Source organism: Hypanus sabinus, unplaced genomic scaffold (genome assembly GCF_030144855.1).
Source record: "Hypanus sabinus isolate sHypSab1 unplaced genomic scaffold, sHypSab1.hap1 scaffold_96, whole genome shotgun sequence".
Taxonomy (NCBI): domain Eukaryota; kingdom Metazoa; phylum Chordata; class Chondrichthyes; order Myliobatiformes; family Dasyatidae; genus Hypanus; species Hypanus sabinus.
In genome coordinates, this window is record NW_026781815.1 from 791,762 (window position 1) to 818,832 (window position 27,071).

Below are 27,071 nucleotides of genomic sequence, written 5' to 3' on the forward strand. Positions count from 1 at the left end.
GGAATGGTGAAGCAGGCTCGATGGACAGAATAGCCCAGTTATCCCCCCATGCCTTATTGTCTAAGGGAATTGAAGAACGGCAGGGCGGCGGCGGGGCAGCTACCAGACGTGGTGATGTGAAGGTAAGGAGATAAGATAAAGAAGCTATTGGAAATGGGAGATGGTGAAGGGGAGAGTGGACTTCACTAGACGTTTGAGAAATCGATGTTCACGTCACCAAGTTGGAGGCTACTCAGATGGGATTTCAGTTGTGTTTCCTGAAACCAGAGTGTGACCATATCGCCGCAATGGAGGAAGTGTGGACTGACATGTCGTGTTGGGAATGGGAAGTAGAATCAAAATTGATGTACACTGGAGATCCCGCTATATCCAGCGGACGGAGCTTCTAATTGGCTATGCCATGCTCTTTTCCGTCTAACGTACTGTTTGTTATCATCAATTTGGGTTGCTTACGTTTTGTCGATATGAAACAATTGAATAACATACGGTTGACTTAATTCAAATTCAGGCTTCATTAACTCTTTGCTGGTTTATAGTTGACATGTTTTTAAATTACTGAATTATGGGAGTGAATTAAATTAATTCATACAATCTTTCTTTAATTAAAATATATAGGGCTCTCTTTGGGGTTAATTAGCTCTACTTGACGGGAAAAAAAAAAAACGAACAAGTGGTCAGCGATTTACTCCACAGTTCTGTGCACCACAGTTGATCTCAGCTGCTGGTGGGAATGCACAATTAAGTTGGCCTGCCAAACGCCATAGTTTGAAAATCCGCCAATTGGGACAAAACGTCCGAGTACTGAGTATGACAACTGGGGGATCAGTTGATGACTAGGAGTAGCTGCAGCCTGGAAAGGAGATGCTGCTGCCGCCTTTGGTTTAGGCTCAAGTCGGGGCTTTATTAATGAACGGAAATATCCTGAATTTCGACTGAGTCACCACGTAAATAAGGGTATTTGTGCAGCAGCTAAATTTCCTCAGCAAATAGCCGAAGAAGTGAAATATCCGTTCCGAAATATTGAAATCAAATCCTTTTCCCGAGAGCTGAAAATATATGAAATTCACAAAAAATATTATCCGCAAGTGTATGAAGCTGCCGGACACGGAAAAAAGAAAAACCCTGAGACCTCCTCCTGCTCACGATCTCCGGATCACTCTGATTATCTTCGTTGTTCTAATCCCGTAACCATAAGCGGCCACTGCAATGGGAGAGAGAGGCAAAGAGAGAGAGAGAGAGAGAGAGAGAGAGAGAGAGAGAGAGAGAGAGAGAGAGAGAGAGAGAGAGAGAGAGAGAGAGAGAGAGAGAGAGAGAGAGAGAGAGAGAGAGAGAGAGAGAGAGAGAGAGAGAGAGAGAGAGAGAGAGAGAGAGAGTGGTGGGAGGAAGAGCGGCGAGGAGGCGGGGAAGTAAGGGAGAGGCGGGCGAGGAGAGAGAGAGAGAGAGAGGGAGAGAGCGCATGAGAATGTATCTTCAATCGGTTCTTTGTTTCCTGGCTGCCTGTATGGAGAAGGATTTCAATGTTGCATATAGGAAATATACTTTGAAAATAAATGTACTTTGAACATTTGAAATTTGATTCTGTTGTTTTTTAATATTAAAACCAATCATATCCCTTCCCACTATATACTGTTTTTGCAATTTATATGCCCCCAATTTTAACTGTCGTATCTAACCTGTGTCTTCTGCAATACTCCCAGGAATTCGAACAGTGACGTAATGGCACAGAGGTCACTGAAGGTGCACAAACTCGTCGACAGAATGAAGGCATCCAATGGGATAACTGTTTTTTGTGGCCGGGCATAAGAAGAGGAGAGTGAGGTTTAGTGGGGATCGGAGGAATTAATTCTTCTCAAAGTAAAAATCTGGAAAACAGAGCCTGAACGGATTATGCAGACAGGTATTTAAGGACCAATTTCTTGAACACTTGAATCATCAAAATAGCTGGCAACAGACCAAATGCTGAATTGGAAGAGACAGATTTTCGATGATCAGCAATCACACGATGGGCTCAGACTCTGCCCTGGGAATCTGCAACAGAGAACTTCAACCGAACTGACCTGAAATATTCAAAATCATTGTCATGAATTTCTATTGATCGAGGGTAAAATAATGAAATATCATGATACATGGAAAAGTGGTGAGGCATTGTGGATATTACTGGAGAGATTTCTGAAAGATTGATTAATGGATGGGATCAAACACTACAGCATGGAAACAGGCCCATCGGTCCATCATATGTGTGCGCCCACTATCAGATCTACCTATACTAATTAATTCCTTGCTCATTGAAATATTTGTGCAAATGTCTCAAGAGTTGTAGGGTCATAAAACACTACTGCATATAACCATGCACTTTATCTTACCTAGAACCCCCGACCTATTAATCTGTCAATTCCTATCAACTGGAGCCGATCCAACACTCTCTGAAATGTTGGAATGATACCCGCCTTCACCACTTTCTGTGGCAGCTTGTTCCACAATCTCGCCACCCTCCGATTAAAGAATAAACCCCTCATGTTCCGTTCTAACATTTCACCTTTCTCTCTCAAACTCTGGTTCTAGACTTACCCATCCTCAATGGAAATCCCGGGTTACATTTTCCCTGCGTACAACGTTCATAAATTTGAGTACTTGAATCAAATCTCCTCTTGTTCTCCTGTGATCTAGGGAATATTCACAACACGTTAAACTCTGCCCAATAAAGCAGGTTCTCAAGTCCTCGTATTATCCTTGTAAATTTGGTCTACACTCTTTCAATCTTCCTGATATATTTCCTATAGATAGGTGACTATGAATGGTCACCATACTTTAAATTAGACCTCACCAATGTCTCATTAAATGTCAAAGCAAAACAAACTCCCCATGCCCCTCACTAAATAATTTGATTGACCAAATCTTATGTAGCAAAAGCAATCCTCCTCTTCCTCCATTGGCATTATACATCGTGTTCCCAAATCCCTCTGTTCCTCCACATTTTTCAATTCCCTGCGGTGCACGCTGCAAGTTCTATCCATGTTTTTCTATCCAAACACCACACACATTTTTGCATTAAATTCCACCTGCATGTTTACAACTGGTCCAGACCCCATTGCAGACTTTGATAACCTTTCTTCCTGTCCACCATACTCTCATTCTTGGTGTCATCCGTAAATACAGTAATCGAATTTACCGCATTGTCTTCCAAAGCATTGATACGGATGCCAAAGAACAGCAGCCCCATTATCCATTCCCGCATCACAGCACTAGTCTCAGACCTCCAGTCGGAGAGGCGACTTCTACTGCCAGTCTGCGGCTTATCCAGTTAAGACAATGTCTTGGCGGGATGAAGAAAAAAATGAATTTTTATCAACCTACCATATGGGATAATCAATTGACTTAATAATGTTCATGTAGAAATCATCGTTTGCCTTTCTTTCATCAAACTTTCCTGCAATTTCCTTAAAAAAATAATAATCCGCAGATTCACTACTACCTGGGAGAGGCAGATTCTCATCATCGCCACCGTAAATCATTACCCCTGAATCTTGATGTTATGTCTTCGGTCCAAAGCTTACTTACCAGTGGAAAGAATACTTCAGTCCCCATCTCATGAACCCGTTTCAGAAACGTGCATGTTTGGTAGCATTCCCTCAGTTTCTTAGTTTGAGCATATAAAATTTACCGGAGAAGATATGACTGATCTTAGATAGTTGATTGTGGGTAAATCCTCGGGCCCCGACGAGATGTATCCCGGGCTCGTGTGCAAAACAACAAGGAAGAGAGCTGGGGCAATGCCAGAGATTATTAAGCGTGCACTGGCTAGTGAACGTGTGATGGGTGATGTGCCACATGAACAGAAGATAACATGTGTGAATCAGTATTCAAGAACAGCAATAGAGAAAACAAAACAGAAAATTATAAAAAAGGTTAGTTTAAAATTTTTCAATAAACATTAAAATTTGAACTACTGAATCACGGAACAGTGAGTACCTCCTTCATATTATCCATATCCAAGCAAATGATCCTGTTTTTATTCTTCCTTAGTCCGAATCTCTAGTTATTCCCTTGCTCTTGATGTATGTATACAATATCATAAGATTTCCGTAGTCTATTTTAACATTCATATATCCCTTCGTTAGTTCTTTGTGGCTTCTTTATAATCCTTGTGCTCATTTGATCCAAATTTACGAAGCTTGACATGTCTTTCTTTTTTTGTTCTTCTTGGCTGAAATCACCACCTCCCTGTACATCCGAGGATCATTTATATTTCAATGTCTGTCCATCCTTCTCTCTGTATTCTGTACAATGATCTTTAACCACTCTCCGCATTTCTGATGTAGACTTGCCAGAAAAATCATTTTTCCCAATTAATGACTTTAAAAAAAAAATCCTGCCTTGTGCCATCACAATTTGCCCTATTCCAATGTAAGACTCTCCCAGAGTTATCATACATCTATTTATCCTGATTCTGATGGATTTGTGGCCACAGTTGCTCAACTACTCACACATAGAAATTCATATTTCCCAACACCGGGTAGTAGTAGTACAGTCTGATCTATTTGATTGGGTCCTTCGTATACTTGAGTTTCACTAAATAGCTCAGTAACTAAACCCGCAAATATGTTCTCCCTTGACTTTAGCTCTGATAGTATCCATGATTGGCTGAGCAACCACTCTCCCTCTCCTCCCCCCACCCCCGACAACTTTAAGTTCGTCTTTAGCTTTTCATGGAATTTAGAGCAATTAAGCTACATTTTTACACTTTATCGTAGATGGACATGTGCAGAATGAACCCCACACTCCAATATTTAATCATAGACAAACAAGTATAAAACGAACCCGCATTCGCTCACGGCCTCAGACCGGGAGATATAGAAGGAGTGTTACCACTATGAATTGTGTGTGTGTGTGTGTGTGTGTGTGTGTGTGTGTGTGTGAGTGTGTGTGTGTGTGTCTGTGTGTGTGAGTGTGTGTGTGTGTCTGTCTGTCTGTGTGTGTCTGTGTGTGTGTGTGTGCGCGTGTGTGTGTGTGAGTGTGTGTGTGTGTGTCTGTGTGTATGTGTGTGTGTGTGTGTGTTTGTGTGAGTGTGTGTGTGTGTGTCTGTCTGTGTGTGTCTGTGTGTGTGTGTGTGAGTGTGTGTGTGTGTGTCTGTCTGCCTGTGTGTGTCTGTGTGTGTGTGCGTGTGTGTGTGTGACTGTGTGTGTGTGTGTCTGTGTGTGTATGTGTGTGTGTGTGTGTGTGTCTGTGTGTGTGAGTGAGTGTGTGTGAGTGTGTGTGTGTGTGTGAGTGTGTCTGTCTCTCTGTGTGTGTCTGTGTGTGTGTGCGTGTGTGTGTGTGAGTGTGTGTGTGTCTGTGTGTGTATGTGTGTGTGTGTCTGTGTGTGTGTGTCTGTGTGTGTGTGGCTGTCTGTGTGTGTGTGTGTGTGTGTGTATGTGTGTGTGTGTGTGTGTGTGTGTGTGTGTGTGTGTGTGTGTGTGTGTGTGTGTGTGTGTGTGTGTGTGTGTGTGTGTGTGTGCGTGTGTCCTTATTATTTCTCTTGACATTGCACTGTTTGTTGTGTTATACACATTGCATGTCCAAGTAACTGTAACTAAGAAAGTTAGTCAGGGGTATAACCGTCTCCAGAGACTGATACCCTATATAAATCACGGTCGTTTGGAATGCAGCAGTTCAGTATCAGCTGGAGCTGTGAATTCAGGAGCAGTAGGAGTGAGAACCTAACTGAAATGGTGTATCTGGTCATCTGGCGAATACGAGAAGTTTACTATCCTTTTATTTCAGTCTTTGCAATTCCCGGTAAGCTACAGTGTCAAATGCCGTTGGTGGGAATCGCAGTTTAATTCCAATGTTGTGATTGTTTCTGTCGCTGGTTGTATTGCCACCTGTAGACATTTAGACATTGTTCCGTGCTGTATCCTCTGGAATCAGTCAATGCTATCTTGTAAAGTCACTGAGGTGGCAAATGCTTCAATTGTAAACTGGCACATGGAATGCTGGGAGCACTGAGCCCCATGAAGCATATAGAAAGAGAAACCAGTTAACACTCGTGTTACGGGCCTCCCTTAGAGCGGGTCTTCCACATATTCTGTTTTGCCTAAATATGCAGTTACAGCATTTATTTAAAAAAAAAATCCGTCCTTCGGCTGTTCTGTCGCTGGCAGGGATCGCCATGGAAGTTGATGATTGTCCGATGGAGGAATTTGGATGTATTCATTTCATCGAAAGGAGATGAGGAAGGCGACGGTAGAAAATGTTCCATCCAGTATTGACTGTCAGTAGGCAGATAACAAGTTTTATCTTTCGTTACCCACTTCACAGTCCTTTCATCAGTTACGCACCTGCATTCAGATAATATTGTTTTTGCCTTGTTCTTTAAACATCTCTGTTTCCGCCAGCTCTCCGCCCTATCTAGACCATTCCAACGTTAAATGCAAAAATAAAATGGTATCTCAAACTGCGGCATTGACTTTTGCTCAGTGTGTTCGTAACTTGCTGTTCCTGTCTCTCTTCCAGCGAACTTGATGGCGATTGTGATCCTGTCCCGGGGAAAGTGCGGTCTCTCCAAATGTGTCACTCGCTACCTGGTGGGAATGTCTGCGGCCGATCTCCTGGTCGCTATCTCCGATCCGCTGCTGAGGTGGACTGCTTGGATTTATTTTCCCCGTTCATTCCTGGACATCACTCCTGTGTGCAGACTCAATATTTGGTTGGTTTTTGCCTGCACTGCGACCTCTGTCTGGCTGACTGTCGCTTTCACCGTCGATCGCTTTGTGGCTATTTGCTGTGAGAAACTGAAAACAAAATATTGCATCGAGATAACGGCGGCTGTGGTTATCGGGACAGTGAGTGTGCTGGCCTGTTTGGAGTGTGTTCCCTGGAACTTTGTATATGAGCCTAGAGAAATTACTGACGGTGTTCCCTGGTTTTGTGTTCTTACATCTAGCTATAAAAACTCTCCTCCATGGACGGCATTTGAAATGTTTCACCGCATTTTAACTCCCTGTCTCCGATTCTTTCTGATTTTGCTGTTTAATATCATGACTGCCAGGCGGATTCTAGAGGCTAGTCGTGCCCGTAAGGGACTCCGGGGAACAAACAGTCGAGAGAATGTCAAGGACCGGGAGACGGAGAACCGACGAAAATCCATCGTTTTGCTCTTCAGCATAACCGGTAGTTTCACATTGTTGTGGGTAACTCAAGTGGTATTTTATATCTATAGACTGATTTCACTGAGTTTTGTTAATTCCGTCAGGGATCCCCGTTACATTATACTACAGACATCGGGAATGCTGCAGGTTCTCAGCTCCTGCAGCAACACGTGTATTTACGCTCTGACTCAGAGCAAATTCCGAGAGGAACTGAAGAATGCGGTGATCTACCCATTGGATATGATTTTGAAATTCATTAATCGTTAGAAATGAATGCTGTATAGAATGAAGTTTCAGCTGCATCATGCTCCCCCTCTCCCCACCCCTCCAATTTTGGGTACATGGAAACAAAGTGATGAACAGCCTTACAAAACAAACAGGAGAAATTCTGCAGGGGCTCGGAATACTTAAGATCACACATATATCAGATTCTTAAAAGAGGGTGACGGCTCGAAAGGTTGTCTGTTTTCTCTTTCAATTAGTTGCTGCCTGGTCTGCAGAGTTTCTCCAGGCTTCAGTGTGTGTTGCCATAGAGTCACAAAACAACCGTGTACAACTAATCCCGACGGTATTACTGGCATTTGCATCCCAGAGAAATTCCCCTTGTTTCTGACCCTCCCCTCCGATTAATTTGAAGATTGAGGCGAAATTTTTACCGGTGATTCACCGTTCTTATGAAACTGCCTGATATTGACAGAGAGAAAGAGAGAGAGCGCGTACGAGCGAGCGTGCGAGAGAGAGAGAGAGAGAGAGAGAGAGAGAGAGAGAGAGAGAGAGAGAGAGAGAGAGAGAGAGAGGAGAGATACATCACGCTACAGAAAATGCGTGAGAACGGCAGTTTGTGGTTGGAGTGAGTTTATTTTAAAGCAGGGTGTGTAACAGTTACGGCAGATGTTCTTGAATCCCGGTCGAGTACGTCCCACGGTGGATCGCCCATTCTGGAGATCTGGATGACAGTAGGGCAGGAACGGCAGCCAAACATTCCAGGTTTCAGAGGATTCACACAGTCCAAAGGGAGGTCGAAGGATTTTGTGGATTTCTGCTGTTGGTCAGGCAGGATGTCATAGAGGCGCTTTCATCGCAGAGGCTCCATCAGTAATAATAGAGCTCAAAAATAAGGATGGTGAAATTGCTGTGATGTTACTATACTTAGCCTCCCAGCAGACAGCATACAGAGGAAAAGATATGTCGACAGGTTATCGGCTGACGTCAATTAGAGCAACGGTAGTTGATGAATAATCTACACAGATTCATTGGGAAAAGCCTAACGCCTAAGCCTTGGATGACGTTATTTGTTAAGTTTGTTCAGGAAGATTTCCCGAAACCTTATATAGGTGTCCACCAGGGAGGGAGACGCAGTTAAATTTACATTGTGAAATGAGCCTAGCGAGATTATTGGAGTTACATCTGGAAATATTTAAGTATTAAAATTCAGGCTGTTTTCAGGTCATCAATTTCATGGATGAGACAGGCCCTTTGGTGGAAAAATACATATTTGGGGAAGGCTATTTCAAGCAGAACTGGGCAGGAATCGGACGGATTCGTCTGGGTACCTATGTTACTGGCTTAGTGCATATCTGACATCTGAAAGTCGATCAAATTCAGAATGTTCCTGTTCTTTTGAGGGAGGTAGAGCAGGAAGAGGACATTCAAGAACTGCAGATGGTGACAGGCATTGTATTTAGTTAAACTAAAAGTAGGATGAGTCTTGTTCAAAATTTCGGAAGTTCAAATTAGACCGAGTCTTGGAGGGGCATATATGATCCAAGAACCAAGTCACACAGTCACACTGTGAATCAGGAGAAATAACAACGGACAGGAAATACCCTCATTGCGTGCGATTATCGGGGATACCAAAGTATTTTAGGCATAGATTGAAACAGCAATTTTCTGTGGAGAGCACAGGGCCACTCAAGGACAATGAAGAGGATTTATGCCTGTAACCAGAGTCAGCATGCGAGGCACAAGATAATTACTTTACATTCATTGGTGTTTACTTAGGAGAAGGACATGGAGAAAAGCGGGATCAGGAATGGAGTATGGTGATATTCTCAGCTTGGGAATATTAAATAGGATGCGGTGACGGGTAAACGGCATTGGCGGGAAATGCTTTTGCGGGTTTAGTCCTCCGGGGACAGACCAGAGGCAGCCAAAGATGCAGTGTGAATTGTCGTCACGGTCATCAGACAGGAAATCAGCCGAGAGGACTGTTTCTTGCTGTACTCTTCACTGTTTATTGTTCAATGATTTGAGGAACAGTGAGCAACGTATCAAATGAGCATGTGACAGAATTCTTATTTCTATTCCGTTTCTGGTTGTCATCTGGGACCACTGGTGCAGTAAGCGATCAACCGGAGCGTTCAACGATGAACGGGGCCGATACTTCAGGAGGATTTACCTGCCGAACTCTGAGAAGAGACTGGGGAAGGGAACTGGGAAATGTTGAAACAGGAGCTTATAAACCTCATAGACTAGACTTTATGGGTTAAATGGTCTACCCCATCCCACAAAGATCCTATGTCCAGTAATGGTAGCAAAAACTCTGACTGGTCTCCATGACACTTTTTATCTGCCATAGTGTATATAAGGTTCGTTTGCACGATAAGGACACACTGATATAAAGTCACTGCCACTGTATTCCAAGCACAATGAGCTGACAGGAAACGGCACTGTCCAATGAAGGCTTAGAGCAGCACAAAACTCTAAAATAAGAAGAGGATTTATCAAAACATGATGGTGGAGAGCTGGGCAAACCTGGGCTTTCGCACTGAAAGGCTGACATAAAAAACTTCACCAGCACAGGCCTTTATGATACCAAACCCTGCAGTGCAAGAACACAGACGTTTACAGCAGTTGGCTCCAGACTAAGGACAGAGATCTTTGCAATTTTCGGCACTATACTGTAAGAAATTTTGATTTTACAACAGCTGGGCACGTACTGCAAGCGTACAAATCTATAAAAAATGGCACCGTACTGTTAGGATACAGATGCTTATGACTATAGCCCGCATGCTGTAAGAGACAGGCCTTCACAACAACTGGGCATATAAAATCCTTTATAGGCACGAAAATGAGATGGAAGGACACATGCTGACACTTAACTGGCTTTGTGCTGTGATGAAAGACCTGTATGTAACGCGCTGTAAGGGTTCACTGCTGATGCAATGACGTCTCTGCAGTGGCAGTGTTTGTACCCGTCTTTGGAATGTGTGTCCTCCAATAAGAGTCTGCTCTTCCTCCTTGTGGCTCTGAGAGAAGGAATTTCAGGGTATTTGTCGGGGAAACTTGCTGACAGTAGGCGCGAGTGGAGGGAAGAGGTAGACTGCTGGACGGATTGGACTTGGAGCGAGGATGCGAGGGTCCGCGACACTCGAGTTAGACCGATGGGGGATGCAGGGACGGAAATGTGAGCTCCGACGTGCGCATTGGGCAGTTTTATGTGAACTGACGCATTTTTTTCTTGTTTTCTGGATCTTTACTAACCTATAACCAAATTTAGAATTAAAATGCTTAGTCTTTTAATTGCAGATGGTGCACTGTTTCTACTTTCGTGGCACTGATTTGTAACGGGGGAAGATATGACGCAACATGCATCCAAACACCATTACTCAAGTTTGGACCGGCCTCAAGCAGTCTTCCCCTAGATTAACCCGCCAGCCGAACCTGACGGTTTTAATTGTGGGGATATCGTTGTTGGATTGATTTCGGCAATGTGTGAATACCCTGAGCATTGAGCTAGTTGGGTCGATAGTCGTACTTCGAATTGATTGCTAATTCGCCTGTTAAGTACTGTTAAACTTGCGATAGTGGGCGGAGTTTTGATAAAATAGCGGCCTAGCTGTCGTTAAAACTGATTATTCCGTACCCTGATTCTGCCATAACCCTGATTTTCACCTCTGCGTCGCTCTACGCAATACCGAGCATGCGTTGGTGTACGTCAAAGCGCTAGTTGGCGGTGGGTTTTCCATGCCGCTGTTTAGTGTTTCTTCGTGAGAGACATGGACGAGGAAATGCATTTCAAACATTTTCGCATGTCGGCAGGTTGATCTGACAATTTGGTTCATTTATTTCGCAACGGTGTACGCACCGCCAAAAGGCATGGCGGACTAAAAGCATCCGGAAATGCGTAGGAGGAAATGCGATGCTACCAAGCGGATCAATCACAGTTGTTGCAGTCTGCGTCGCCGTGACGCGTGAGTAGCTTTTCTGCACGTCACCCTACAGCATAGGGTACGGCACAAGTAAGGCGTAGGATACGCGGCAACTACTGCGTCGATATGACGCACCAGTATAAATTAGCCTTAATACTGACCAGCGCTGACGTAATGGTGGGTGAACGAACGGACCCAATCACAAGTTGGGGTTCCCACAGCTGGGTGTGGGAATTTCAAAGTCGTCATTGCTCCCCAAATTCGATCAATATGTGGACTTTGCAACGAGAGGGGAGAACGCGTTGGAGATCATTTATACAAACTTTCCCGACGTGTACCGGGCGGAACACCGCTCCCACCTTGGTTATTCAGACCACATCTCTGTTATGCTAGTACCAGCATACGGACCGCTAGTTAGGCGCTCCAGACTAGTTCAGAAGCAGGAGAAAACCAGACCAACAGGAGCCATCTCTGTTCTTCAAGACTGATTTGAGCACACTGACTGGTACATGCTCAAGGAGGCTGCAACCGATGGTGACTCTGCCAACGTAGAGGAGTACACGGCATCAGTGACCAGCTGCATCAGCAAGTGCACGGACGACGTCACTGTGGCCAAGATCAACACTGCACGCGCTAAGCAGAAGCCATGGATGACGGCGTAGGTGCGTGCGCTGCTGAGGACCCGCAAATACCAACCACATATTGAGTCTGCACACTGGAGTGATGCCCAGGAATGAACGGGGAAAATAAATCCAAGCTGTCCACCTCAGCAGCGGATCTGCAGACTTTCTCATGTTTTTCGCTGAGCAACCAGTTCATCTGACATTTGCTATGCCGACCTTTTCCTGTCTACTTTATCCTTTCGTATTTGTGTTTGTGTGCGTGTGTGTGTGTGTGTGTGTGTGTGTGTGTGTGTGCGTGCGTGTGTATGTGTGTGTCTTCGTTCACGTGTATGTGTGTTGGACAATGTGTGTGGCCAGGAGGGATGTGAAGTACTGAAGGAGGGTTTAAACTGGAAAACCGCAAAGAAAGACGATAGGGATAGGACAGTGCTGGTGAATTCCTTACAGATGAATATCAATCATCAAAAGCGTGAACTCTGTGAACGTGGCTGCGTGGTGACAACACTCAACCTTTGGCATTAGAGCTCAACCACATGAGTGGAAAATTGCGAAGGTAACGCCCGCGAATTTTGATGCGCTTATCTACAATCAGCCCAGTATTTACATCAGAATCAATGGTGTGGAATTCAAGTGTTCGTTCTAGTGACTGTAACGAAGGAAGCTAGTCAGGGGCATAATCGTATCTCTGGAGACCGATCCTCTGTATAAATCGGGCCGTTTGGAAAGGATCAGCTCAGAGTGTCTGCCGGAGCTGTAGAGTCAGGAGCAACAGCGGTCACACATTCTCACTGAAATTGAGTATCCAGTCATCTGGCGGATAGAGGACGTCTACTATCTTTTTATTTCAGCCTTTGGAATTCCCGGTAAGCCGCAGTGTCAGCTGCCGTTTCTGGGAAATGAGGATTAATTCCAATATCGTAATTATTTCTGTCGCTGGTTTCAACTGTCACCCGTCCAGTCCTAATACTCCAATGTTCAGGAATTGAATGCAAAAACAAGGAATGTGGATTCTGGTATCTGGATCGGAAGACCGCTGCAGAAATGTCGCGATTCCCCCAACACCTGTGGAACGCAACGGGTCAGGCAGTGATCTCCCAGCTGCCTGTATTCAATGGTGTTGTGATCAGGTCTCTGTGCTTTTGGTCTTGTTGCAGGTGAACTGCATTTGGTAATATTGTTCCACATATATTATAACAATTGATTCTCTACGTTTATTTGGGAGCGGTTGTCTGAGTTAGGTGTAACAATTAAACCATCGACTGGTAGTAATACTTCAGTAAATGTGTGCAGTTGCATGCTGTATCAGAAACATTGTGGATCTTTAATACAAGTCTACAATATGACTGAATGTGAAGCAATTGATGGACAACACAATGAAGTCGTTGCTGAGCAATTACCGCCATCGACGTGTTGTTTCATATCTATCAGTACTGTGAGATGTCTTCCTTTTTGTCCACATCTGACCCTGCTACAAACATGGGACTACGACACCGAGCTCTGGCTGGACGTAGAGTTCCTCTCCCCGGCGGATTCTGTGGGAGGCGCCGTGTCTGTCTGTCAGGTTGTGTCAGACTGCGCTGTGTCTGATGGTAGGTCGATGCTCTGTTATGAAGTCAGTGAAGATGCAGATGTGGGAACAGGAAACTCACCCGGGGAATTCTAGAAGCACGAAGCCCGAAGCAGCTTTTGTGGAAAGAGAAGCGAGTTAACACTCGTGTCAGAGGCCTCACTGAGAACGGTTCTGAGGAAAGAATCGTCAACTGCTTTTCCACAAATTCCTTTTTTACTTAGAGAAGCGTTTCCAGTTTCAGATTTCCCCTGCCACTTCGGTCATCAGTAAGGAATCTGTATTCTGATCATATTGATCTTATTTTACTGCATAAACTCCTTCTCTGTCTCCGTCAGCTCTGCGACCTCACTCCACCCTCCCACCGGTAAAGGCAACAATAAAGTGAAAACATGAAAGGATCCGCTCACACTGCTGCATTGCTCTTTGTTCAGTATATTCCCTACATGCTGTTCCCTGTCTCTCTTCCAGGGAACTTGGTGGCGATTCTGATCCTGTCCCGGGGAAATGTGTCAAATGTGTCACTCGCTAATTGATTGGAATGGCAGCAGCCGATCTCCTGGTCGTTATCTCCGATCCGCTGCTGACGAGGACATCTCAGATTTATTTTAACCGATCATTCCTGTTCATCAGTCCTGTGTGCAGACTCAGGATCTGGTTGGTATTTGCGAGCACTGCGACCTCTGTCTGGCTGACTGTCGCTTTCCCCGTCGACCGATTTGTGGCTATTTGCTGTGAGAAGCTGAAAGCAAATTATTGCACCGAGAGGACGGCGGCTGTGGTTATCGGGACAGTGAGTGTACTGGTCTGTTTGGAGAGTGTCCCCTGGGGATTTGTACATGAGACTCGAGAAATAATTTACGGTGTTCCCTGGTATTGTGTCTTTGCACCGTACTTCAAACTCTCTCCCTCGTGGACGGCATTTGAGATGTATCACCGAATTTTAACCCCTTGTGTTCCATTTTCTCTGATTTTCCTGTTCAATATTCAGACTGTCAGGCGGATTCTCGCGGCCAGTCGAGCTCGTAGGGGGCTCCGGGGACAAAAGAGTGGAGAGAATGACAAGGACCGGGAGATGGAGAACAGACGCAAATCCAACGTTTGCTCTTCGGCATAACTGGTAGTTTCATATCGTTGTGGGTAACACAGGTGGTATTTTATATGTTTCAACGGATTTCAAGGAGTTTTGTTTATTCTGTCACTGATCCCCGTTACATCACAGAATACTCATCGGGAATGCTCCAGGTTCTCAGTTCCTGCACCAACACGTGTATTTACGCCCTGATTCAGAGCAAATTCCGAGAGGAACTCAATAATGCGGTGAAATATCCATTGAGTTGGATTTTGAAGCTGATGAAACGTTACGAATAAATGGTGTAAACTATTACAATTCAGCTGCCTTCCTGCTCCCTATTCTCTTCTCCCACTTGTGGGTAAATTTAAACAATGTGATAAGCAGAGTTACAAAACAAACAGGACAAAATCTGCAGACGCTCGAAATACAAAACGACACACCCGAAGTCAGATCTGGGTCCGAAACGACGACTGTCTTCTCTTTTCAAAGCTGTTGAGTGGTCTGACGAATTTCTCCAGCGTTTTGAGTGAGTTGTCTTCGAATTACAAAGCAATTGTTTAAAGCTGTTCCCGATGGCATCACTGGGCTTATCGTCCCAGAGAAATACCCGTTGCTCCTCACCTTGTCTTCCGATTAAATTGAAGCTTGAGCTGAATCTGTGTGTACCTGCCGATCTGTGGGAGAGTTTGCCGAAGGGGGCAAAGGGAATATTGAACCAGGAGCTAGTATAGACTCGAACAGTTAAACGGACCCCGTCTCACAATGCTCCTGTGCCCAATAATAGTAACAAATTTCCTCCAAATCTCCAACAGACCTGTAATCCACCCAGGTGCACAAGGTCATTTTGAGTAATAACGGCAGATTTCTGTAAAGACACTCGTCCTGTTTTCTCAGCACAATGAGCTGCCAGAGCACAGCACCTCCCAGTGAGGGCACAGAACAATACAAAACTCTAGAACAACGCCAGGCTTTATTAAAGCACAACCCTGATGGGGCAGAGCTGGGCAATACCAGTATTGCACTATAAAGCTGACATAACAGTCATAGTCAGCACTGTATTGTAAGGTCACAGGCCTTTATAATAGCAAGCACCATCCTGTAGGGATACATACGTATATTTACAACAGCTGGCTCCTGAGTAAGGTCAGAGGTCATTGCAATAGGCGGCACCATGCTAGAAGTAAAGTTGATTTTGCAACAGCTTGTCACGTACTGCAAGCCTACAGATCGTTAGAACAGGTGGCAAGGTGCTGTAAGGATACAGATGTTTAAAACTGCAGGCTGCATGCTGTAAGGAAATATGCTTTCACAACAACCTGCATAGACCTGCAATTGTGTACAAAAAGACCGACACAGCCTCGGGAATACACTGGGAAGGCAGAGACTCTTATTACACACCGACACCGAACAGCCTTGTGCTGAGTGATCAAAGACCTGGTCAATCCATGAGATGAACATACATTTAACTGTCATGCAATACCCTGGATCATATACTTTTTTACTGTGATGTTATTCTGTATTTATTTTTGTGCTGTTCTCTACAAGCTTGATTGGGTTACCCTTGGGGATAAGAGGTAGGAGAATTGTGTGCCATCCAATCAGGATGCGGGGATGGACGGTAGGATTCTCTGGTGAGGAACACTAAGTGTGGGCTTGGGGCTTTCGTAAAGTTGATGAAGAGAGAAGAGATCGTAGTACTCGAAATGAATCGGGGTTGTGATTCGACAAACGCCTGAGAAAGATCTAAGCTGTTTCGGCGATGGGGTAACCGTGAGTAGTAACTTGTACGCAGCAGACCGCACATGAAACACACGTGTTTCGTTCCTCCGTCAATGTGTAATTCATCTGATTGTCTCCGAGAGAGGTTAAATCTAAACAAACTACAGTGAGCTTCGAATTCACCCTCGATTATTACATAAAATAACAATTAATATTGCTATTATCGTTATTCTTTTGCTTGGCTTTGCTCAGTTTGTTGTGTTATACATATTGACTGTTTTGACCGTCCTTTTACTGCCGTCCTTCAAGGATTTTATTTTGTTTCTTGGATCCCCGCGGGAAAGTAATTCTCATTGCCGTACCTGATATATGTATATAGATATTCTGTGATGCTAAATTTACCTTCTGCTTTCAACTTTGAACCTATAGGACTGCAGGCTATTTTCCATGCTGTACGACTTAAAACGTTTGCGTTGCAAAACAAGGAAGAGTTGCCAGAAACAACAGAAAGTGAACATAATCCAGTCCGGAATGATTAATCCGATATTCTCAAATCTATAATAGTGTTATACACACGTTACTGAGCTCCCCGGCAGATGTATGCTTAAGAACGAGGGTGGAAAATGCAGTTTCAATATAGAGACCAACAACGTGTCTGAATGTCCCGGATGTCATTCTGTCCAAACAACAGCCGCTGCTGAGAATGTGACACAGACACTCTTCACCGAGGCCTCTTTCTCATCAAACCCCGGAGCCCGAATCCCTAGTAATATGACCCGTGGTCCTGCTCTCGGTTGTGAGTAAAACTAAATCTTTATCTTAATCGCGTCTTTCTCATACTCCCAAATAGACAGCGATTTGATCGCTGCTGTAAAATGACAGTGATTGCATTATAAAAAACCGCATGTGACAAAGGATTGTCAGCAGTTGCATTCGAACCTTCGTCTCCAGTTGGAGAACAGAACACTCGCGTTTACTTGGAAGCGTCTTTCCCGCCTTAAGTCTGGCGGCTTAGACCTCTCGGCCACCCAGACAGTCCCTGCAGTGCCCTCTTCACATCGGTGATAAAGAGCTCTATTTCGGAATGGACTAAATGACGGCTTTGTCGAGAGGGTATACATACAAACACACACTACATCCTGGGATTTTAAATGTACTTGGACGTGATGCATTTTCTCAGGTTTCCCGGCATGTGCGGAATCAGAGCGTACAGCATCACAGTACTTGAATTGTGTTGCACACCGTTCAGACCATCCTCCATAGAAACGATGACGAGGATCTGTAGAGCGTGCAAAAGAGTATCACCAAGATGCGACCTGAAATAGACGGTTTGTGCAATAACGAAAGTTTAGACAAACTTGTTCTATTTCTCTGGAGCATCGGAAGTGAGGGGGATTCTGATAGACGTTTCTTAGATTTTCAGGAATAGATATTGGTAAAGCACACATAAGTTATCTCCATTCCAGGGTTTACATGTCTTAAAACGATCCCCGCTTAGGGCATACATTTCAACTAAGAGTAGCACCCTGGCTGGCCTCAGGCTGCTTTCGGCCCCGTCAAGCTGGATAATCAGCTTGAGCAGATGCTGTGTGATATTATTGAAAAATATACCTGACATAATCACTATATATACCTGAAATATAACCACTATGTACTAGCCTTTTACTACACTATGTAATCACTCCTATGTACTGAATATTACTATGTATTATTTTACTAGACACATTTTGCTATGTACTGTTTTACTAAATACCCTGTATTCGCTTAGCTACATACTGTGGCAATTAAAGAACACCTGTTTAGCTAGCAGCACTAATTAGCTGAAATGTACTCCATGTATTATACTCAGCCTTTGTTTAGTATGAGATAGTGGCGGACAGGATGACACGAGGAGGAATGTAATGTGAGGGAGGTTGTCTGGAAAAAATAACCTTGGCCAGGAATGGGGCCGCAATGCGAACTGGAGAGAAATAAGGGTGGCGCACCGAGAGCTAGGCAAGAGCGATTGATTAGTTAATGTATTGTTACGTACTCGTGACACATGACAGTGGTAGTCTTGTCACGTGACTGGGGTTGAAGCTATACTGGACTTGAGGTATGGTCTTGTGATGGTGGTGTAACGTCATTTGCCCGCCAGTAGAGATCATGTGGCAGGGTTTTTTTTCAGGTTATTAAAGGTAGACCCCACCTGTGAGGAGGGGCAGTTCGTGGCTGGCTTTGCCAAGTTGACTTCATGCCACCTCTTGATTTAAGTGATGACGCAGTTTAGTTGAAGGATGAAATTTTTATCTAATGCCTAAAGTTTAAAAGGTCATTGCCGGCAGGTTGTTTATGATTCTGCTAGTTCGAGAAATTAGTGGAGAGTGAAGTTCGAAGTTCGGGAGTTAAAGATCGAGGAGAATCGCTTTCTACGGTGAAACGGGTTTCGACCTTTGATCTTTATTTGGAAGGATTTTATTGACTATCTTCGTGTTAATCCCTGGGTTTTACTAGAAAGGATTGAAGGTAGTGGAGAAGGAAAGGTCAGTGCCTTTAAGCCGTTCTGTTTCGTAAATTCTTCGTGGGAAGTTCGACGTCGGGGATCGAAGCCAAGCGACGTGCAAGAGAATTGAAATCGTCTTATAAAGTCTCTCCTTTTAAATGGACTGTGAGCATATCGAACTTTTGGCAATACCACTTTAAAGAACTGTTTTTGCAATATCGCTTTAAGAACTGTTTGGGCTGCGGCACAGCAGCTGTTTCCTGTTACGTTAGGGTTTGTTTACTTTTGGGGGGTTTGTTTTCTGTGTTTTATAAACGTGTTGTTTGTTATAAAAAAAACCCTTGCCGAACTCATGTATTTATTGTTGCCTGAAAACGTAACAATAAATATGGGGGCTGCGTCTGGATTGGATCGTTTGAGTTTAAATGCTTGCTAACTTTTGAATCGGTGTTTTGGAAACGGGGATTACTCCGTTCTTTTGTTTGATTGGCTTGTGCTTGGTATTCGGCAACGATGAATATTGATAAGTTTCTGGTTTCGCCAGGTGCGGAGTTGTTCGCAAAGGCGAAAAAAAAACTGAGGTATTTGAGATAGCTCGTAGATTGTAACTTAAAGGTATTTTGACGACCACAGAGAAAAATCGCGTCACACTATGTGGTCTCGGGTGTTTTTGATGATTCGGTTTTAGAGTCGTTTCCAATAAGTAATCTGGAGATGCAGTTGCAAATGGAACAAAAGAGGTTGGAACAGAGTAAATCTGATTTGGAGAGGTGTAAATTGGAGGCGGATCAGAAGAAGAGGCAATTTGACTATGCAATGGAGTAATTAATGTCTGGGAAACAGTCTTCTGGTTCAAGAAAACTGTTTGTTGCTAGTCAAGAAATTAAATTGGTCCCTCCATTTAGTAAAAAAGAAGTGGAAAGATATGTTCAACATTTTGAAACTATTGCTCGGATGTCAGAGTGGCCGAAAGATAAATGGGCAGTGTTGTTACAGATTGTAATTAAAGATAAAGCACGACAAGTTTACCCAGTTTTAACTGCTGCGCAAGCACTTCATTATGATATTGTGAAGATCATTATCTTAAACGCATATGAATTGGTCCCAGAAGCTTATAGGGAAAGATTCAGAAGTTTGAAAAAGTCTGTGGAAAACACTTATGTGGAATTTGCCTATGACAAAGCTATGCGTTTTGAGAGATGGGTTTCTTCTAAGAATGTAAATAGGGACTATGATACATTGAGAGAGCTGATTTTAATGGAGGAATTTAAAAGAAGCATTCCTGTTGAAGTAAGGACCTACTTAAATGAGAGGGATACTAGTAAATTGCAGGACTGTGCTAGATTAGCTGATGAGTATGTTTTAATCCATAAGAATAAATTTCCTCAGAGCAGAAATTTTAAGAGGAAAAATAACATGGAGACTCAAGGTGAATCGGAAATTAAATCAGAGGTTAATGAGAAAGGAAAGCCTGTGAAGGAAAGACAGTTTTCTCTTACTTGTAACTATTGTAAGAAGCCTGGCCATGTAATAGCTAACTGTTTCAGATTGAAAAAGAAAGAGAAGGAAGCAGTTCCAGATGTTTGTGTGCAACATACTGAAGCACCTGTAAAGTTACAGGGTTTGATAAACACAAATGAGGCTTTGTTAGAGTCTGACCAAGTTAGAAAGGGATATGATCATTTTAAAACTGAAGGGTTTGTATCCTTGAAAGAAGGATCTACTCTGGTGCCAATAGGAATACTTAGGGATACTGGTGCTTCTCAATCACTGATGTTAGACAGTGTTTTGAAGTTTAATGAAGAATCTGATACTGGTGAGGTAAATTACATAAGTGATTTTATGCCTGTACATTTAAAGTCAGGATTAGTTACAGGATTTGTTAAAGTAGGATTAAAGCATAGCTTACCTGTGAAGAGTATTTATTTAGTGGTAGGTAATGACTTGGCAGGTGGACAAGTTTTTCTGAAGTGCATTTGACAATAGAGTCAGAGGAACCAGAGTTGAATTCTAACACAGATTCTTCCTGTGTTGTGACTAGAGCTATGCTAAAAAGATTGATGCATAGAATGAGGTTGTTACTCCGGTCTGTTCAAGTCAGGATTCGTGTTTTGAGGATGTGTCAGAGACTTTCTTATATTCGTTGTTTGAACAAAATTCTGGGAGTAAGTCTGACTATAAAGATTTATATCTGTCTCGGAAGGAGATGAGAGCAGAGCAGAATAGAGACTCTGAGTTTATAAAATTAAGAGAGCAGGCTTTAGTAGATAGTGAAATTGATAAGGTGCCAGTTGGATATTACTTGGAGAAAGGAGTGTTGATGAGGAAGTGGAGATCGCCTACAATTCCTGCAAGTGAGGATTGGAATGTTGTTTACCAGGTAGTTGTTCCGAAAGTTTATCGAAATGAGATTTTGACTTTAGCTCATAGTGTGCCTTTAGGTGAACATTAAGGGGTAAGGAAAACTGTGGACAAGATTTTAAAACATTTTTACTGGCCTGGACCAAGAAAATATGTGGCGATGTTTTGTAAAACGTGCCATACTTGTCAAATTGTGGGTAAACCAAATCAGGTTACACCAGTAGCTCCATTACAACCTATCCCAGCATTTGGTGAACCACTTTCTAAAGTTATTGTAGATTGTGTTGGTCCATTACCAAAGACAAAAGCTGGTTATCAGTATTTGTTGACTATCATGTGCACTTCGTTCAGGTTTCCAGAGGCAGTACCACTTAGGAATATAAAAGCTAAAACTGTGACAATGGCCCTTATATTTTTTTTTACTTATTTTGGATTACCTAAGGAGATACAAACTGATCAAGGCAGTAATTTTATGTCTGGATTGTTTCAACAGATAGTTTATAAATTGGGAGCTAAGCAAATCACTTCGTCCGCATACCATCCAGAATCGCAGAGTGTCTTGGAGAGGTTTCATTCTATCCTCAAGAATATGATTAGGACATTTTGTGTGGAAAATGAAAGTGAGTGGAATGAGCGAATAAACTTACTTTTATTTGCAGTAAGGGAATCGGTGCAGAATTCTTTAGGTTTTAGTCCATTTGAACTTGTATTTGGGCATAGTGTTAGAGGACCTTTAGCTTTATTGAAAGAACAGTGGATTAGTAAGGAAGTACACACTAATTTGTTGGACTATCTTTTGAAATTTAATGACAGGTTACATAAATCTTGTAGCTTAGCTAAGGAAAATTTAAAGTTGGCTCAGGAGAAAATGAAGACTTGGTATGATAAAGAAGCTAGGATGAGGATGTTTAAGCCTGGAGATAAGGTGTTGGTTCTTTTTCCAGTGCAGTCAAATCCTTTACAAGCTAGATTTCATGGGCCTTATGAAATTGTGTCTAAAATCAATGATGTGTATTACGTGATAAAAACTCCAGATCGTAGAAGGTCAGCACAACTTTGCCATATAAATATGATAAAACCATATTTTGAGAAACAATCTGATACTGTGACTGTTGTGGTTAGCGAGAATGAGTTTGATTTAACTAGGAACATGATAGATGATTCATCTGACTTTCATTCTAAATCCAACATTGTTTCTGTTAGGTTACCAAATTCAACCATTCTGGAAAATATTGATGAAAAATTAGCACATTTACAGTTAGAGCAGAGACAACAGATGAAGGAGTTGATTTTTAAATATAAGGAGTTGTTTCCAGATGTTCCGAGAAGGACTACTATAGCTTCACATGATGTAGATGTTGGAGATGCCAAACCTATTAAGCAACATCCCTATAGGATGAACATGGAAGAATGTGAACTTGCTGAGAAAGAAATTGAATATATATTAGAGAATAATATCATTAGATATTCTAACTCGAATTGGAGTTCGCCATGTGTAATGCTGCCAAAACCAGATGGTAGTATTAGGTTTTGTACGGATTATAGGAAGGTGAATGCTGTAACGAAAACAGATACATATCCAATTCCTAGAGTAGATGATTGTGTAGATAAAGTTGGAAAAGCAAAGTTCCTTACAAAGATTGATTTATTGAAAGGGTATTGATGTGTTCCATTAACGGACAGAGGTAGACAGATTTCTGCATTTGTATCTCCATCTGGGTTATATGAGTATAATGTTTTTCCGTTTGGGATGAAGAATGCCGCAGGTACTTTCCAGAGGATGATTAAATTTGTGATTCAGGGATTGAAAGATACTGATGCTTATATTGATGATTTAGTGCCAGGAAATGATACTTGGGAAGCACACATTATTGCGATGGAGAAATTGTTTGAAAGGCTTTCAAAAGCTAACTTAACTATTAATTTAGCTAAGAGTGAATTTGGACATGCCACTGTGACTTACCTTGGTTATGTTGTGGGCAAGTTAAGGTAGCTCCTGTTCAGGCAAAAGTTCAGGCAATTTTAGAGAGTCCCACTCCGAAGGGGAAAAAGACTCTCAGAAGGTTTTTGGGAATGGTAGGACATTATCGGAAATTTTGTAAGAATTTTGGTAATGTTGCCCTTCCATTAACTAACCTTCTGCGGAAGAATGAGAAGTTTGTATGGACGGTGCCTTGTCAAGAAGCATTTGAACAATTGAAATCAATGATATGTCAACAACCTGTGCTTAAGGCACCTGACCTTGGGAAACCTTTTTCATTGGCTGTGGATGCTAGTGATGAGGCTGCAGGAGCAGTATTAATGCAAAGGAATGAGGGTGATGAGGTTGATCATCCAGTAGCTTAATTTTCTAAGAAATTTAATAAGCATCAAAGAAACTATTCGACAATAGAGAAAGAATTGTTATCTCTTGTTTTAGCTTTGGAATATTTTGAGGTATATGTTAGTACAACTCAAAAACCACTTATTGTTTACACTGATCATAATCCGTTAGTTTTCCTGAGTAAGATGAAAAACAAAAACAGAAGATTATTAAATTGGAGTTTGATGTTACAAGAGTACAATATTGTGATAACTCATATTAAATGTAAAGATAATTTGGTTGCTGATTGTCTATCTCGATGTTGAATGTACACTGTAATTTTTTTGGAGTGTTTTTTTCAATTGTAACACTCCTACTGTATTGTGAGTTATAAGCTGTTATATGATGGTATTGTATATTGTGTATGTTATAAAATTTATACCTTTGTTTTTCTTGTAAGCAATTGTTAAAAAATTTTGTTCTTGTCAGAGCAAAAATTTTTTTTTGGAGGGAGGTGTTACGTACCCGTGACACATGACAGTGGTGCCCTTGTCATGTGACTGGGGTTGAAGCTGTACTGGTCTTGAGGTGATGGTCTTGTGATGGTGGAATGACGTCATATTCCCGCCAGTAGAGATCATGTGACAGGCTTTTTTTTCAGGTTATAATAGGTAGAACCCACCCTGTGAGGAGGGGCAGTTCGTGGCTGGATTTGCTAGGTTGACTTCATGCCACTGCGTGTTTTAAGTAATGACGCAGTTTAGTTGAAGGATGAAGTTTTTATTTAATGCCTAAAGTTTAAGAGGTCATTGCCAGCAGGTTCTTTATGATTCTGCTAGTTCGAGAAATTAGTGGAGAGTGAAGATTGGAAGTTCGGAAGTTAAAGATCGAGGAGAATCGCTTTCTACGGTGAAACGGGGCTGTCCTTTGTTTGATCCTTATTTGGAAGGATTTCGTTGAATATCTTCGTGTTAATCCCTAGGTTTAACTAGAAAGGATTGAAGGTTGTGGAGAAGGAAAGATCAGTGCCTTTAAGCCGTTTCGTTTCGTAAATTCTTCGTGGGAAGATCGACTTCGGGGATCGAAGCAAGCGACGTGAAAGAGAATTTAAATCGTCCTGTAAAGTCTCTCCTTTTAAATGAACTGTGAGCATATCGAACTTTTGGCAATACCACTTTTAAGAACTGTTTTTGGAATATCACTTTAAGAACTGTTTGGGCTGCCGCTCAGCAGCTTTTTCCGGTTACGGTAGTGTTTGTTTACTTTTGGGGGGTTTGTTTTCTGTGTTTAATAAACGTGTTGTTTGTTATAAGAAACCCTTGCCGAACTTATATATTTATTGTTGCCTGAATACGTAACAGTACTGACGATTAATATTTTCCTGTGGAACATCCAGGCAGAGTAAACTCTATCCACTACCTCATCGGTCTTCCCTTTTTTATCCAGTTCTGATTCTATGCAGCCAGATTTCACTAGATCCCAGGCCACCTGATTTTCTGGAAGTGTGCACATTCGGGAACTCAGTCTAATAGATTACACAATTCATATACCCCACATCGAATCTTCTGTTTCATCTCCTTAGTTTTTACTGTTTCATGGGATTTATTCAGGCTTATTAGGGATACAAAACCATACTGACTATCTCCAAAAAGAATACGGTTCTCCATAAATTCCGCCTCAAAGAAGCCTTTCCAGTACCTTGCCCTATATTGACTCACTGACCTGTAATTCTCAAGACTATCTCTATTGCATTTTTTGAACAAAAAAGAACATCTTCCATTCTCCAAATCTCCCGTACAACTTATAGTAGCCAGTGCTGACGCAAATGTAATGTCCAAAAGCCCAGGAATATCTCCGCTCGCTTTTTCTAATTACCTGGATTACATACCGTCTAGCACCGGAAACGGTTTATATTCATGTATTTCCACTTTCTACCTCGTAATTCTAAGCATCTGCGTGCCTCAGCACACCTGCCTTTTGTCGCTGTATTCATCAAAGTCTCACTCACTGGTGAATACCGAAGCAAAGTATCATGAAGGATTTTCACTGCCTCCTTGCATTCCATGCACGTTTCCTTTTTTTATCTCTTATGTTTCCCACACTCTCTCGCATCATACTCCTGTTTGTCACCTACCTTAATTCGGCCCTCCCATGCCTTCTCATTTCCCCTTTTAATTTTTCTAAATCCGTTATTAAATCCCTCCTGGTTACATTGTGAATTTCACGCCCTGCTTGATCGTTTCTTCCAGAGCATCAAGTATGTTTCTTTCTTCTTTTTGGAGAGCTGTTCCATATCACTTTTCAACCAGGGTTACTTTACGGTGCCATCCCATCCCCGCCCCAATGAAGCAAGCCAATGCTGAACCTCAATCTAGTGCTCCACTAACAGTCTCCATATTTCTCTTGTGCATTTGAAGGAACAAATCGCTTCCCTAATTCGGCTCCCACGCTCCTACCCAATAGTATCGAATAAGTACATTCCATATTGTCTGATGCTATCCCAGTGTAAGGTATGTGGAATAACTGTGCTCCATTGTTCTGAGATGCTGACACGCGGAGATATCAATTACCTGATGAATTTCACTTTCTAGTATTAGCACAGAATGTACTGTTCACTCGTCCGCCTGTCCGCTACTTCTGCCGGGTCACCTTCCCGTCCACAACTGAGAAATTCAGTCACATCTAAATCTTTTAAACAGGGGAATTGCCGATGAATATCAGTGAAGTTTAAGTTGCCTGTGACGACCGCCGTGTTAATATAAAAACCGTTGGAAAATCTATGTGCCGATCTGTCACTGTCCCTGTGTGTTGTTTTCGTGGTGATGGGAGTTCTGTACCGAATACCCTCAAACGAGTGTTTGTTCCCTTCCAATGTCTAAGTTCTACTCACAGTCGATTAACATACTATCCCACCACAGTGCCTTCCCTTTCTGAAGCTGCGATACTGTCACACTGTCCTTATGTTTAAAAGGCTTTCCTTTTACTCTCTTTTACCCGATTAGGAACATTTTGAAACATCTGAACCCCGAAAAGTCCGGAAGTCATTCCTTCCTTTGCAATTGAATTGATTTTATTTCTTACATCCTTCACATGCATGAGGAGTAAAATTCTTTAGGTTACGTCGCCATCTCAAGGGACATTCCGCAACCATAGTAATTTATAACAAATACATCAACAACTATAACATAGAGATACAATCAAATCAGCGTGAGTTCATCAGTATGATGGCCTGGGGGATGAAGCTGTCCCGGAGCCTATTGGTCCTGGCTTTTATGCTGCGCTACCTTTTCCCGGCATAAGATCAAAATCTATCTCCCGATCTGTCACTGTCACCGTGTATTGTTTTCTTTTCGGTAATGCGGTTTCTGTACAGAAAACTTTCACACGAGTGTTTCTTGCCTTCTTACATCTGAGTTCTACTCACATTCTATTAACATACGATACTAGCACAGTATCCACCCGTTCCGCAGCTATGATGCTATCACACTGTCCCTGTGGATCAAAGGTTTTCTCTTTACTCTCTTTTGCACGACTTTGAACATTTTGAAATATCGAACCCGAGATTTCCGGAAGTCATTCCTGCCCTTGTGATTTACTTTATTTCTTACATCCATCACATACATGAGGAGTAAAATTCTTTACATTACGCCTCTGTCTAAATGCG